Genomic DNA, 16,185 nt, shown 5'->3' with positions numbered 1-16,185 from the left:
CAAAACACGGGACGAAACCGGCTTAACCCAGAAATGATAAAATCTCACAAAGGTATTGGGTGTAGCCCAGCCTGCTGCTCTGAAGATGTCTGCTAGAGAGGTGCCATGGGCCAGTGCCCACGAGGATGCCACACTCCTAGTAGAGTGCGCTCGTATTCCTAAAGGGGCAGGCACGGCCTTGGCCTGGTATGCCAGAGTGATGGCATCCACAATCCAGTGGGCAAGCCTCTGTTTGGAGACAGTGTTCCCTTTCCACTGTCCGCTGAAGCAGACAAAGAGCTGCTCAGAGCGTTTAAAGCTCTGCATGTGATCCAAGTAGGTGCGCAAATCACGAAACGGACACTGCAAGGACATGGTTGGGTCTGCCTCCTCCTGAGGCAGCGCTTGCAGGCTGATCCATGAAGGGGATCGTGGGAACCTCGGGCACATAGCCTGGCCAGGGTCTCCGGATCATGAGAGAATCTGCCGGACTGAACTCCTGGCAAGTGTTGCTGACAGAAATCACTTGGAGGTGAGCGCAATCAGGAGGGCCATCTTCAAGGAGAGGGCTTTTAATTTGACTGACTCTAGCGGCTCAAAGGAGGCTCCCTGAAGGCCTAGGAGGACCATGGAGAGATGGAAGGAAAGCACTGACCCGACTGCGCATCTCTGGGGGTCTTCCACTCGGGAAGAACACCAATTTGCAAACAAGCACCACTTCAGGGCATAAAGCTGCCTCGTAGAGGGACGTGGAGGTTCCAGAGGCAGTGGGCACGGGTGACAGATGGTGCCCCATCCCTGAAAAAGAAGGTCCTTCCTGCCAGTGAGGTGTTGTTATGAGAAGCGTGAAGTCCGAGAACCATTTCTGGGTGGGCCAATATGGGGCCACGAGGGTGACTTGTTCCTCGTCCTCTCTGACCTTGCACAGGGTCTGTGAATGTAGGAGGGCCGTCTTCAAGTAGAGGGCTTTCAACTCGACTGACTCTAGCTGCTCAAAGGAGGCTCCCCAAAGGCATAGGAGGACTGTGGCGAGATCCCATGAGGGAAAGAGGCATGGCCTTGAAGCATTCAGCCTCCGGGTGCCTCTGAGGAAACTGATGATCAGGTCATGCTTCCCTAGGGATTTACCATCCACTGCGACATGGTGAGCTGCTATAGAGGCTACAAATACCTTCAAGGGTCACCTCAGCCACTGCTGATTCCAAAGAAGGAGATGGCGGTCGAGTTGCGACATGCGTGCACAGCAACTCTGCCGTGAACCAATCTTGATGCCGGAAGCGGACCGGATGTGTTTCTGCATTAGCATCTTGAACGGCAGTCTGTGCAAGGCCCGGTTCAGAACTTGCAGGTCTAGGATTGGCCGCAACCCACTGCCTTTCTTTGGTATGATGATATAAGGGCTGTAGAACCCTTCCCCATCTCGGCTGGAGGGACAGGCTCTATTCAGCCAGCCATGTGCCAAGCTTTGGGCGAGGGGCACTAAAGGGATGATCGCATCTGACGTACCTGGAGGTGGGGCTTTGGAGCAGATGATGCCACATCGAGGAGTGTTGCTTCGTCCCGAGGTGGCTGCGCTGTGGGGAACCTCGAAGCACTTACCTTGCTCTACGTATCCGGCATAGGGCAGGTTAGCAACTGAGGAGAAGGACCGCTCGGGTCGTCCTCAAGACTCGTCACAACCGGTTGGCCATAGTCCCTGTAATAGGTGCACTGTAAGTCACTTTGGATAAAAGCGTCTGCCAAATGCATAAATGTAATGTAAATGTAAATGTACCATACAGGCCTGATTGGTGGCGTTCTGCAGAGATGGTTGTTCTGGATCTGCTGGAGCTCTGTCAGAGTGACCATCGGGGTCTTGGTCACCTCCCTGACTAAGGCCCTTCTCCCCCGATTGCTAAGTTTGGCCAAGTGGCCAGCTCTAGGAAGAGTCCTGGTGGTTACAAACTTCTTCCATTTACGGATGATGAAGGCCACTGTGCTCATTGGGACCTTCAATGCTGCAGAATTTCTTCTGTACCCTTCCCCAGATCTGTGCCTCGATACAATCCTGTCTCTGAGGTCTACAGACAATTCCTTGGACTTCATGGCTTGGTTTGTGCTCTGACATGCACTGTTAACTGTGGGACCTTATATAGACAGGTGTGTGCCTTTCCAAATCATGTCCAATCAACTGAATTTAGCACAGGTAGACTCCAGTCAAGTTGTAGAAACATCTCAAGGATGATCAGTGGAAACAGGATGCACCTGAGCTCAATTTTGAGTGACATGGCAAAGGCTGTGAATACTTATGTAAATGTGATTTTTTTCGTTTTTTTATTTTTAATAAATGTTATCGACTATGGGGTATTGTTTGTAGAATTTTGAGGAAAATAATGAATTTAATCCATTTTGGAATAAGGCTGTAACATAACAAAATGTGGGAAAAGTGAGGCACTGTGTATACTTTCTGGATGCACTGTATATATATTAAAGGAACAAAAGTTTGAAATCTTTGAAATGTGAATAAATTGACATCTTCAGTCACTAGGAGGAGTTACAGCACTGAGATCAGCATTAGAAGAGTCTTTCAGTCTGTATGTCATTACACCAGCAGCACTGACGGCATTACAGAAAATAAAGTAATAAAAACAAAGATGGAAAGAAAATATGTAGATTTTGGCATGTAAATTGAAAGGTGACACTTACATTTGTCACAAACACCTGATGAAATTCCTTTTTAAGTCCCATGATGATCTCTCTGTATGTAATGATGTTTAATCTGGCTGGTTGACCAAGGAATTCATATAGATTAAGTTACTGTAGAATACTTGGATGTGGTCCTGCCTCAAAAACATAACTTGTGCTGCTGAAATATCATGGCTGTATCTTAGGGGGGAGGGGTGCTCTTGGGGGCATTGCCCTCCTAGATTTTCCTTGTGCCCATGTGGACTGGCCATCTGGTGCACTGGGAATTTTCCCTGTGGGCCGGGAAACCCTAACCCATACCGATTATGCAGTATTAATATTGATAACTGCATTTGCAATTCAATAATAATATCACTATACACACAGCATCATATACAATATTATTAACCATTGTATCTTTATTTAGATTATTGTACTAGTAGCACTTGTTTGTGATTGTGGGGGAAGCACTTCTTTCATTGCAGGAAATGTTCTAAATTGTGTGCATGATATCAGTTGATCACAACGGACTAATATGTGATGCTAAAACACTTTTATATGGTTAAAAAGTTTGTGGAAACTCAAGCACTTACACACATTTGTGCTTTTTCAGCATTTAATTTTAAAACTATTGACATTGTTGTTCTCATTCATCGCTGTGTACACAAGGGTTTTATAATACTGGAACAGAAAAAGAATTAGCTGAATTTGCTGTAGCATTAAGATGTATCTTCACTAGATAAAAAGGCCTTGCCAAACCTTATTCATGAACATTGTGTTTGTAACATAGTAACAAAAATCTGCTCTTCCTCCTATTGCCATGAACATTTTCTTCTAAATGGTCTATAACGTTTAGTGGTTGTAAATTAATATAATGGAGTAAAAACAGAAGTGATATAAAGCAGGTTTGAGAATCATCTTGCGATTTAAAAAGCACATTTTCTAATGGACTGGTCTGTTGTTGCTTTATTTGTCTCATGTTACACTTTATCTCTCTCACACGTGTACACATGCAAATCAGCAGATATATCTATTGCATTTAACAGTGTTTATTTTAACACATTGAACCACAGTGTGTTTACAGTTAATGAGTTTTAACAGTTCTCTCTGGTCAGCTCTTTCTCTCTGGTAATTCTTAGAATCGAATAACTACATTGAACTATAGTGCCCTTTATTCTTCACCAGAGCTGGATTGTGGATGGTGCAGTTGGGCCCATTAGTAGGTTTAAGGAAATCATGCTTGTAGGTAACTATAGCAAGAGGGATCTGCAACAACAGGCAATGGTGGGGAGCCTTGAAAGACATATGTCCAGGGGCCTCACAGGGGGCCTCACAATCCAGCCCTGTTCAAAACATATCCACAAGGCTGGTCAAGATTTGATATTCTACAGTTTAAACAGTGTTAAAACAATAGATTACTTGATACATTTGTGCATTTAAAACAGTTTTATGCATGTGAACCATTAAGATGGTTGTGTTGAACTCATCAGTGGTTGTCTTGATGGATCTTCTCATGTGTTGAGTCAGTTGACTGAAAGCAGCTGTGGTTAAACTGGCATGTTTGATTGTGGTTTGTAGGAAACAAAGAGCCATGAACTGCTGTGAACTAAAGACACGGTTCTGAATCTAGTTTTGACCGCTGTAGGATGAAGATTAGAAATCTGATAAAAGGCCAAACATGAGAATATATCTGTCAGATCCACGTGTTTTAAAAAAATATTGCATGAGAGAGATAAAGATCAAACGGAGATCTGGATATAGAGTAAAATGAAGAACTGATGTATCTAAAGTTCACACATTTATTTCTGAGAGTGTGGATGAGGTCACTTTATCTTAACAGTTTCTCTGGCCTCTCTTTTTATTCTCAACGTGTTATTTTCCACCCCACTTGACTTTTGAAAAGACAGTTTAATTTTCATAATAAATACTTTAACTGAAAATACTCTTAAAAATAATAATATTACAGGTTTATATTTGCTTCATTTTGTTCTGAATTAATTTTATCCAATAGTTCTATCCAAGTCACATGTAGATTTGTTGTCATGGCACCGGTGTAAAGGGAACAATGGAAAGGAGGAGGCGATAACCGGCTTGACAATATAAATAATAGCTTAATGAAGAAATAAACCAAAAGTCACAAACACACACAAAGGACAGACAGCTGCCAGTAAATGTTCTCTCTCTGTCGCACTGCTGTCCACAGTGGGCCTTTATCTCTCTCAGAGGCTTGATTAGCCTGATAAGGGCCCGGCCCGGCCCCACCCTCCGCCCTGTCACAACCGTCCACTGCATTGTGGTGAGCTGCTATGGTGGCAACAAAAACCCTCAAGGTGGAGGGGGACAGCCCCTCCAGCCTCTCCTGCAGGAATGAGAGCACTGACCCGACTGCGCAGCTCTGTGGGTCTTCAGATCGAGAAGAACACCAATTTGCGAATAAGCACCACTTTAGGGCATAAAGCGGCCTGGTAGAGTGAGCTCTGGCATGAGTGATCGTGTCTACGATGGCTGGTGGTAGACCATTTAGATCTTCTGCATCCCATCCAGGGGCCAGACATGAAGGTTCCCCGTCCCTGAGAATGAAGGACCTTCCTCAGGGGAATTTGTCAGGGAGGTGCTGTCGTGAGGAGTGTGAAATCTGAAAGCCAAATCCAAGTGGGCCAGTGGGGGGCTACGAGGATGACTTATTCCTCGACCTCCCTTACCTTGCACAAGACACATGGCACCCCAGCCCAACTGGCATCCGTAGTAACTACGATGAGTCTGAACACCTGCTGTTGGGGGACTCCATTCTATACAAAACAGAGGTCTGTCCAAGGGCTGAATAAGTGAAGTCAGGAAGAGGTGAGGGTCACACGGTATGTGCCGTGGCGCCATGCCCATCTCGGAACTCGAGTCTGAGGCCAGTGCTGAAGCGGTGTTATATGCATCAACCCGAGTGGCCTGACCATCGCTGAGGATGCCATATGGCAGGAGCCTCTGAAATTGTTTCAGTGGAACCACTGTGCCCGGTCTGAACGAACTTAGGCAGTTCAGCACTAACTGCGCGTGCTCGCTCGTGAGGCGCGCTGTCATTGAGACTGAGTCTAACTCCATGCTGAGAAAAGAGATGCTCTGATCCGGGGAGCGCTTGCTCTTTTCCCAGTTGACCCGAAGCCCTAAACGGCTGAGGTGCGTGAGCACCAGGTCTCTGTGCGCTCAGAACAACGGTCGAGAGTGCGCTAAGATTAGCCAGTTGTTGAGGTAGTTGAGTATGCGAATGCCCACTTCCCTTAACAGGGGCAAAATTGAGACGTGAAAGTACGGATCCTTCAGGTCTACCGCCGCGAAACAATCTTGATGCCGGATGTATGTCAGAATACTTTCTGCATCAGAATCTTGAACGGGAGTCTGTGCAAGGCCCGGTTCAGAACTCGCAGGTCCAAGATTGTCCACAACCCTCCGCCTTTCTTGGGTACGATGGAGTAAGGGCCATAGAAACCCTTTTCCATCTCAGCTGGAGGGACAGGCTCTGTTGGGTCCTTGCACAGAAGAGTTGTGATCTTCGCACGCAGGGTGGAGGCGTTTTCATTCTGCACCAAGGTAATGCAGACGTTGCTGAAACGGGGTGGGTGCCTGACGAACTGAATGGTTTAGCCGAGTCGGATGGTCCTGGCCAGTCACCGTGATGGGTTGGAAAGCGTAAGCCACGCGTCCAAGCTCTGGGTGAGGGGCACTAAGGGGATGATCACATGTGACATACCTGGAGGTGGGGCCTCGCGGTGGGCGGGAGCTGCGTCGGGGAGCGTTGCCTCGTTCCGAGGTGGTTGTGGTGAGGAGAAGCTTGAAGCACTAACCTTGCTCCGCGTACCCAGCCTGGGGCAGGTAGGCGATTGAGGAGGAGGTTGGGCACGTGAAGGTGGAGGGTCCACGTTCATGGGGGCCCGACTGTAAGTGCTCGGTATCTGATCGCCGTGAGAACGGCAGTTGTGAGCACTGGCTAAGTGACCCAGGAAGTGAGGAAACTGCTTTGCGACAACATGGGTACCGCAGCCCATTGGGGTTGCGACAAGCAAAGAAAACAAAAGATTATCTAGCCAGCCCTCCACCAGAGAATGGAGTCATCTGGATACCAGCTCCATGGCAGACGTCTCTCTCTCCCTGAGCCTTGTTGGGGTCCCGCATCTCGACCAAATTCAGCCACAGATGGCGTTCCTGGACCACGAGGATGGCCAGTGCATGAGCTGTGACCTTCGTGGCCCGGAGGGCGAGGTCGGTCACCAAGTGCAGTTCCTGCAGCACATCAGGACCAGGACCAGGACTTTGAAAAAGACGCATCTTTAAAAAGACGTTCAACATCAATGTGTTTACTATTTTAGAGAAATATATACACTTTTAGAGTCAAAGCGCTCAGGCGTGCAGAAGAAGAGAAAAGCAGCTGAAATGCGCCGTATTTCCAACAGCATATGCTCTTTAGAGGTGTGTGGAACAGCAGTGGGTTTTACTCAGCTCGCTGAAACACAACCGTTCTGCTCCGAAGAAAAAATCTGCCTGAACTGACGCATGTTTTCCTCCTTTTATACCCATATGTCCGGGGGAGGGTCATGCAAATTATGTTCGCCAATTCTCATTGGCCTTTTCTCAAAGATAAGAGGTAACCGAGACTCTCAATAGAGACCCCTAGTGTCACTACATCGACACAACGTCGAGTGAGTGACAGAAGGGGAACTAAAATCTAAAGATAGATAGATGCATATAGATTATTTATTTTAGCATCAGAGTGCTAAAAATCTACAATGTCCCACAAAAATGATATCAATGTGTGTAACTCAAGATCAGCTCTGTAATGATGTTTGACCTGACATGTGGATCTACAGATATTCATATGTTCTCCTTTGGATTTAGTGTCTGAACTTTAGACTTTTCCTTCAACTGTCAAAAAAATATTTATCACTTTGATGTACTTTTCAAATTACACAGATACTTGCAGCATGTAGATTCGCTCTAATAAACAAGTTTTGGTTATTAAAAGTCACTGAATTTGAGGAAAGACCCAAATTGCAGGAAGGCAAAGAACTGGGCTTTAATAAAAATAAAAACAGAATACATACAAAACCTCACAATGGAGGGAAACAAATTCAAGAATGTAAGCACATGAAAAATAACAGAAAACTAACAAAACTAAAATGCAAAAAAAAAAAAAACTCACGGGGCAAGAAAAAACAGAAAAGACAAGGTAAGAAAGATAATTAACAAACTAACTAAGAACAGGAACAAACAGAAACTCACATGGACAAAACTGGAGAGTATACACAAAAATCTAGCAGGGAAGACAAGACAAAGGAGAGAATAAATATGTGGTGTTTTTACCCTTTAACAGAACACACTCCATGCGGTGTACACATCAAACTTTATTCTTTTTCTTCACATTACTCAACACATTTTCTCACAAGAGTCCCTAGTGGTGGAGTTCCACATTAATGTGTTATAGTTAGCAATTACTATGAATTGAACATCAAGTATTGTATGCTTCTCAACACAACATCTCCCCCGTTACTCAAACATAATTTCTACTCTTTTAAGATCGTTACCTTATTCAAATCTTATTTACTCAAACAATAACTTATCTCAAAGAAGCATATTCACATGACCTCTTATGCATTCAAACAACAGTCAATTTCGAATAGGCATTTCAAAGGAGCATAATGAAAGCTTCTAGTACACTTTTATACTTTTAACATAACAGAATAACATTCATCAAACATTTCAGGATTCAGTGTACATTCAATGTTTTTTTTTTTTTTTAGATAGGGCAGCGATCCGCTTACACCCTTTACATATCCTCTTGGTCTGACTAATTTCTTTCTCTTCAGACACATTACTCCAACACATAGTCTTGAGTCCACAAAGGTGGTCGTCTCTGTCTTAAATCCCTATTCAAACTCACAGCAGTGTTCTCGATTGTACAGCCTCCTTCAGGTATTTCATCCTGTGCAGAGATTTCCTCTCTTTCTGGGCATAATGAAAGACGTACTGAATTCCATCTTTTCCCATCACTTAAGATGAAAGTACTCAGTCCTATTTCCTTTTTTCACGTGAAAAGGCTTTCTCACTCTCACCTTATCTCCAACCGCAATTTGAAGAAATTTAGATCCTCTTTTACGATCGGTGTATTGTTTACTTTTGTTCTGTCTTTGTGTCACACGAGCTCTGACCGGAGTAAATTGATCAGGGCTATCCTCAGGCAGAAGAACATTCAGCTTCGTCCTCATAGGTCAGCCTCTCAAGAGCAGAAAAGGGGTCTCACCCGTTGTAGCATGGGGTGTCGCTCGATAGCTCTTCAGCATGGTCAGGACTGCAGATTTCCAGGGCTTACGAGCCACTTCAGCTGCTTGAAGGCACTCTTTAAGCACCCTGTTGAACCGTTCAATGGCCCCATTAGCTTGAGGGTGATAAACACTGGTCTTTATGTGCTTTATTCCCTGTGTTTTCACAAAAGCAGCAAATTCAGATGAAGTGAACTGCGGCCCATTGTCTGTCGTGATGGTGCAGGGGTTTCCTTCTCAAGCAAAGATAGTGGTCAGAAATTTCAGAACAGTCTCTGTTGTTACTGATGAAGCAAAACCAACTTCTGGCCATTTTCTGAAATAGTCAATCAATGTTATTGCAAACATACAGTCAGTAGCTCCCTTTTCGAACGGTCCTACTATATCAATAGCAACATGTTGAAATGGGCCTTTTGGGAACTCCACTGGCTGCAATGGAGCTGTAAATGTTTTGGCCGATTTATCACTGGCCTGGCAGGTCACACATGCGGATAGGATTGTGTGAACAAGATCGTCCATTCGCGGCCACCAATACAGTTCTCTCAGACGCTGTTTGGTTCGCACCAGGCCTTGATGTCCCTCGTGTGCCAGGTGGATGAGGCGTTCCCGCAGTGCAATAGGAACAATCAACCGATTCCTTCTGAAAATCAACTGAGATTCAACAGCCAGCTCATGTCTAATCGGGAAGTATGGACATAAGTCACTGGAGACAGACTTTTGCAGTTTGGGCCTACCTGTCTGAATTGTCTGACATAACTGAGACAGCTCTGGACAGTCCTCGCATTCAGCTTTAAGGTACACTAGTGGCAACGCAGTCAGGAAGGTCTGAATTTCTGCGATTTCAGAAATCAAATCCTGTTCAATGGATACAGTGGTGTCTGTGTGGCTCAATAGCATATGGGAGAGACAATCCGCTACACAGTTTTTACTACCTGGATGGTACTGTACATCATACTGGAACACAGGAGCCTAGCAGACCAATGAGCTACCCTCATGCCTGCTCTATTCATGCCCTTTGTGGAGAGAAGAGTAGTAAGGGCCTGATGATCAGTTCTTAGATTGAAACGATGTCCCCACACATACGTTCTCCACTTTTCCACCGTCCAAACACACGCAAGCGCCTCCTCCTCCACAGTAGAGTATTTCCTCTCAGACGTTGATAGCGTCCTGGATGCAAAGGCTACCACATGTTCGACACCATCAGGATGTAGCTGTGTTCAGAACAGCCCCAAGGCCGTAATCTGGGGCATCTGTAGTAATGAATGTGGGAAGGGAAGGATCATAAATAGAAAGAACAGGGCTCTCCAGCAGCATTCTCTTAAGCGTATTAAAGCTATCAACTGTCTCTTTACTCCACTGTAGTGGCGTTTTTGCATCAGCTCTTAGCATCTGCCTCAGCGGCTCAACCACAGTAGCGTAGCCTGGGAGAAATTTGTTGAACCATGAAGTGAGCCCTAGGAACAAACGTAAAGCTACCATATCTGTAGGTCGAGGTGCTTCTGAAATGGCAGTAAGGTGGTCTGGGCTGGGATGTAATCCTTCTTTAGAAATTACATGACCCAGAAACGGAATGCTTGCTTGGTTGAAGGAGCTTTTATCAAAGTTAATCTGCAAGCCAGCCTCGTCTAGCCTTTGATGAACATCTTGGAGGTGCTTATCATGGGCCTAATTACAATTACCATACACTATAATGTCATCTAAGTAATTATTTACCCCTTCCAGCCCCTTTAGGACCGTTTGCATCATTTTTAGGAAGGCTGACAGCGCTGAAGCTAGTCCAAACGAAACCCGAGTGAATCGGAAAAGGCCTTCATGTGTTATGAACGCAGTCAGGTTACCACTGTCAGGATGGAGAAGCAGCTGGTGGTAAGCAGAGCTCAGATCAATTTGACTGTAATGTGAAGCACCTGCAATTTCTGTAAACAAATCATCCATGTGAGGTAATGGGTAGCAATCCATAATCACACTCTCTTTGGGTTCACAGAGATCTACACAAAGTCTAATGTGTCCATCACGCTTGCGTACCACCACCAACGGACTAACCCATTTTGAAGCATCAACTGGTTCAATTATGCCCGCTCTAAGGAGACGATTAAGCTCAGTGGACACCTCCTTATGGATGCTGAGAGGTAAGCTTCTCAATTTTTTTACGCACTGGTGTCACTGTTGAATTAACTTGCACTATGTGGATGAATCCTTTCACACATCCAAGGTGAGTAGCAGATACAGGTGATACTGTGTACACAGGGCTTGTGGAATGCTGAGTCATATGAAGAGGTGCAGGTGAGATTCCACATTCATTGTCTATGTACCTTACTTTTCCGCTTACAATATCCAGGTTCAGCAGTCTTATTAAATCTAATCCTAGCAAGGGAGATCCTGCTGTCACTACATAAAAAGTAGCTGGAACTACATTGTCATTTGTTGGTACACCCACTAATGCGGTTAATCAGCCAATAACTGGTAGGTTCTCTTTTGCATAAGTGACAAGTTTAATTTTGGGCTTACTCAGGGTGCATTGTGAGAAGTGTTTCTTATACACATCTTCTGGAAGTATGGAAACTGATGCGCCCGTATCTACAACCAGTTGTAACTTTTGTTTCTGACCTCCTGGTGCTTCAATATTCACTTCACAGGTGATCTTATCATTGGCTGTAACAGCTTGTTTTACATTATCCACACAGAGCACGGTCACGTCTGGAACTACCACCTCTCTTACTTCACTCACTGCTGCTTTACACACTCTAGCAAAGTGTCCTTTTTTCCAACACTGTCTGCATGTTGCTTTAGCAGCAGGGCAGTTTTTAATCATTTGCCAGATGTTTGTTCGATCCACATCTGAAGCATTGTCGACATTGCTGACCGGTCGTTGTTTGTTTTCGATCCTCCGATCGTCTCTGAGCAGCTTTTGACTGCTTAGTTGAACATGCACCCTTTCCCCCTCTGCCATACTTAGTATCCATACTAATGGCTTGTACCGACTTCATGACAGTAGCAGTGGAATTACAGTGTAACGACGAATTTTAACAGCAGCTTCCATTTGACAGGCGATTGTAATCACTTTCTCTAGAGTGAGGTCGTCCTCCAACAGTAATTTGTCCTTTACTGCAGTCAACGACGCATTTGCGATCAACTGATCACGGAGCATTTCACTCTCCATTTGCCCGAATGCACATGGTGCTGCTAATGCTCTTGAAGTCTCATCCGCTCTTTGCACTCGTTGTCTAAACGTGTGTCAGCATGCGACTACGTTAACTTTAGGCACAAAGTGTTTCTGAAGTGCAGCCATTGCTTCATCAAAATTAGTACCTTGGTCTGGCAGAGTATAAAACAGGCGCTGGACTTCCGTCCCCAAGCAATGCAGCAAGACTGCTCGTCTGCGTCCCTCCGGCCATGCATCTCCGGTTGCCTGGATGACTATCATGTAATTATGGACGATTTTCTGCCATGTTTCAAATGGAATTAGTGGCTCCCCACTAACAGGAAGAAACGGGGATGGGCTCGGCACTGAAGTGCTCATCCTCGTCGCCAATTTGTGGTGTTTTAACCCTTAAACAGAACACACTCTATGCGGTGTACACATCAAACTTATTCTTCTTCTTCACATTACTCAACACAATTTCTCACTAGAGTCCCTAGTGGTGGAGTTCCACATTAATGCGTTATAGTTAGCAATTACTATGAATTGAACATCAAGTATTGTATGCTTCTCAACACAACAAAATAGAGGAAAGGGAGATAGGATACAGGTGCTGCCACTAATCATGAGCAGTACCTGTGAGAATTGAGGCAGAGAGAGAAACAAAAGCACATGGGACAACCTGTGAGATGGGAGGAGGAAAATGTCACAATCCTGCCAACACAAGAAAAAAACAAGACAGAAGAGGCAGGAACATGACCACGGATGGATTAACCACCGGGTCGGCTGGTCCATTGCCCAGGGGCCTCTAAACCCAAACTGCCCCAAGTGCTGAATAAATTATATATTTATTTTGATATTTCTATTATAAATCCATGTAAATGTCAGCTTTATGTGAAATATCATTTGGTCAGCCGAATGCGTTCTAAATGACTTGAGTGCATGCTCAATGAATCTGCGTCTCACAGGTGTAGCACGTTAATTTGAAGGACTACAGAGAACAGCATCTGATTTACAAAACGCTTCCAAACACAAAGATAAGGTGCAGTTTACCCTGCCTGTGCATAAAGCTGATGGTTTAAATTCATATAAGTGATAGAATTCGTGCAACAGAATGGAAGACTTTAAAATACTTAAGTCCAGCATGAATTTAATGTTTAATGGTAAAGAGAAAGGTAGTTGGCTAAAGCACATAACTGGTAATCAGAAGGTTGCTGGTTCAATCCCCACAGCCACCACCATTGTGTCCTTGAGCATGGCACTTAACTCCAGGTTGCTCCGGGGGGATTGTCCCTGTAATAAGGGCACTGTAATTCGCTTTGGATAAAAGCATCTGGCAAATGTAAAATGTAAATGTTATTTGTCGGGACTCGGAAATAAAGAACGTTTATTGTCATGGATGCATAAAACCATCCATGATCAACCATCTCAGGTATCAGGGAATAAAGTGCACAGTGAGCTACGAGCCTAAATAGCACAATATATAGATCTTCAAATGATAAAATCACATTAAAGTCGAACAAAATAATCTCTGTCACTGCTTGTAACATAGTAGGCCTATTCTTAATCAATGGAAAATGCATAATTCTGCCCGGGCAGGTTCACTTTCCATGAGGCAATGAACGCTACAGATTATAAGACTTCTTCAGGATGCTTTGGTTTCTTAAATGATTCAGCATTTAACTTGTGTAATTATTGTCTGCACACCAAAACAAAAGGTGAAAAACTATTTAAAAACAGCACAGACGCAGTTGTGAACAGCCCGTAATTCACTCTATTGCCTACTTGAAAAACTGACCCAAACCTGTAGGTTTGTTGGGTACCATCAGACTCAGATCAGGTTGAAGACCTCTTAACCCATGCAGAATAACAGAATAATGATTTTGGTATTTGAATACCATGCACATCCCTATTAATAACGCATGATTTTGTATCGGTTCATAATTAAAAAGTACATTTCATAGGCCTGTATGTCATTGCTCCAAAATTTTCTTCTGACAATTTCAAAATCTGGCAAGCGTCCTGTAGCATATAAAGTTGATAGTAATTAAGTGACACGTCATGGGGGGCCTCCATGGTGTCTCTCTCAGTTCTTAATCCGTCCTTGATCATGACAAATAAACCCTGACGAAAAGACCAACACTGCTGATTTTCTTTTGCTGACTTCCTCATGTCTATTTTAAGTAGCTTTGGATAAAAAAGTCTGCTAAATGCATTCTGTATGTGGTTTCTATGGTGTACAGATTTGATTTTAGTGTGTTGTTATATGGTTGCTATGGTGTTCTGGTTGGTTGAAAAGGCATTGTTTTGTGGTTGTTAAGGCATTCAGAAATGTCAATATAAATGTGTTTGCATGCTGGTCCACAGTATGGAAAGCTGTTGTGCTGGTGTCCCCACCATGATTCCATCTTAACCATGCAGCAAGACTTGCTTGGTCAGCTTGCTTTATTTTAGTCTAACGAGGAATCGCACATTCACATTCAGGGCCGTTCCTGCTACAAAGGAGCAGTAATTCATTGTTATTTTTCATTGGTTATTTACTGTCATGTGGGCACAGGTGAACACTTCCGATTCCTTTATTATGACATATTTGTTGGTTGTTTGGTATGGAGGGAGGGAGTGAATAGTGGGAAAGCTAACTTTCAGTTGGCCATATTTGACCATGTTATGTATTTGCATTGGATGTTTCCTATGGCTCATCACAATAAAACATAACTCAAGAAATTTCGTTGAGAAGGAAGAGTAGTCGCAAACGAGTCAAGGAAATTCTCCCAATACCTAGCCTCTCAACGGCTACTGGATGCCGTTAAAATTAGTCAACAGAAAATTGCTTCACCTTCAAATTAATTCCATTCATGCACCTCACTGAAGCATAGTTGTGGATTGAGAGAGGAAAATTGGACACAAGATGCACAGCATTAGAAATGGAATGTGAATCAGATTATTATTTGTATCTGTTTTTCTGCTTGTCTACTGGAGATGCTATAATTTGCAGTGACGTAGGTCTCCCGTTAATCTGATGATTTTTGGATGAATTGCGGTGGACTGGAAAATCTTTTTTTGTGATCAAATTTTTATTAGGTTACAGAATGTTAATATACAAAGATCAAAAGTAAAAATAAAATAAACATAGTTCTGACCCCACCCCCCCATCTCCCAGAAGTACATACAAAGCATGAATAAATAGTCTTAGATGAGTGTAAATCAAATACTAAATACAATAAATAAAGATATAAATGTAGAAAGATGAGACATATATCTTACAACCGCTCCTTAATTTCTGAAATTGCATCTAGCCATGCTGAGATAGTCCTCTGAGAGGCACCATGTAACCTTGCCACTGAGAGCTCCATGTTCGCAATGTCCAAGAAAGAATGCATCCAGTGAGTCCACGCTAGAGAGTGTGGAGGTTTCCAACGTAAGGCAAGCATTTTCTTAGCAGCAGTAAGTCCCCAGAAAAACAACTTTTTCTGCATTAAAGAGAGAGTGTAAGAGGAATCATCACTTAGAAGCAAAAGTCTCGGACAGCATGGTACCTCAAACTCCAAAATGTCCTTCAACGTCAAACCTGTCTCCAAAACTCGTTGACTTCAGGGCAGTCCCAAAACATGTGCATGTATGTGCCTATACACCCACTTGAGCAAAAGTTACATGCAGGAGAAGTGGAAAGCTTCATTAAATGACGCTTCCTGGTTGTGAGATACATCCTATGAATCATCTTGAAATGGATCAATTGATGATTAGGGTTTTTAGAGACATGTTTGAGGTTAGCCCATATTGAGTCCCAACATATGTCATTACTTTCATCTGAGCCAATCCCATAAATATCTCTGCTCCAAACATCTACAACTGGTAACTTTTTATAAGAAGCCTCCAGAAACAACATGTACAGGGATGAAACTATACCCCTTGTATTTCCACATGAAGTAAGCAACGTATGCAAAGTCAGACAGGGAATATTAGAACCCCAAGGAACCCCATATGCACGCATGGCAGATCTCAGGCGCAGATAAAAGAAAAATGAAGTGCCTGGTAAATTATATTCAGCACGTAAATCATTAAACATTCGTAAACCATTGTTCCCCCAAACATCAGCCAAAA

The 16,185-nt window shown here is 43.8% G+C and overlaps 1 long non-coding RNA gene across 7 annotated transcripts in view; it reads left to right on the top strand.

Moving 5' to 3' along the window:
• The window catches only part of LOC127639751 (uncharacterized), an 84,350-nt gene that overhangs the window by 25,446 nt on the left and 42,719 nt on the right, over nucleotides 1-16,185 (top strand). For 5 of the 7 annotated variants that reach the window (XR_007970009.1, XR_007970007.1, XR_007970008.1 and 2 more), the window contains exons 4-5: nucleotides 10,668-10,811; nucleotides 10,930-11,074. The exons of the other annotated variants lie outside the window; for them this stretch is intronic. This is a non-coding gene — a long non-coding RNA (uncharacterized LOC127639751). The remainder of the gene's footprint in view (nucleotides 1-10,667; nucleotides 10,812-10,929; nucleotides 11,075-16,185) is intronic. 7 annotated transcript variants of the gene reach the window in all.

The sequence above is a fragment of the Xyrauchen texanus genome, chromosome 48, assembly GCF_025860055.1.
Source record: "Xyrauchen texanus isolate HMW12.3.18 chromosome 48, RBS_HiC_50CHRs, whole genome shotgun sequence".
Classification (NCBI taxonomy): domain Eukaryota; kingdom Metazoa; phylum Chordata; class Actinopteri; order Cypriniformes; family Catostomidae; genus Xyrauchen; species Xyrauchen texanus.
The sequence above is the reverse complement of the archived record's forward strand: the minus strand, read 5'-3'. Positions and strand labels throughout refer to the sequence as shown.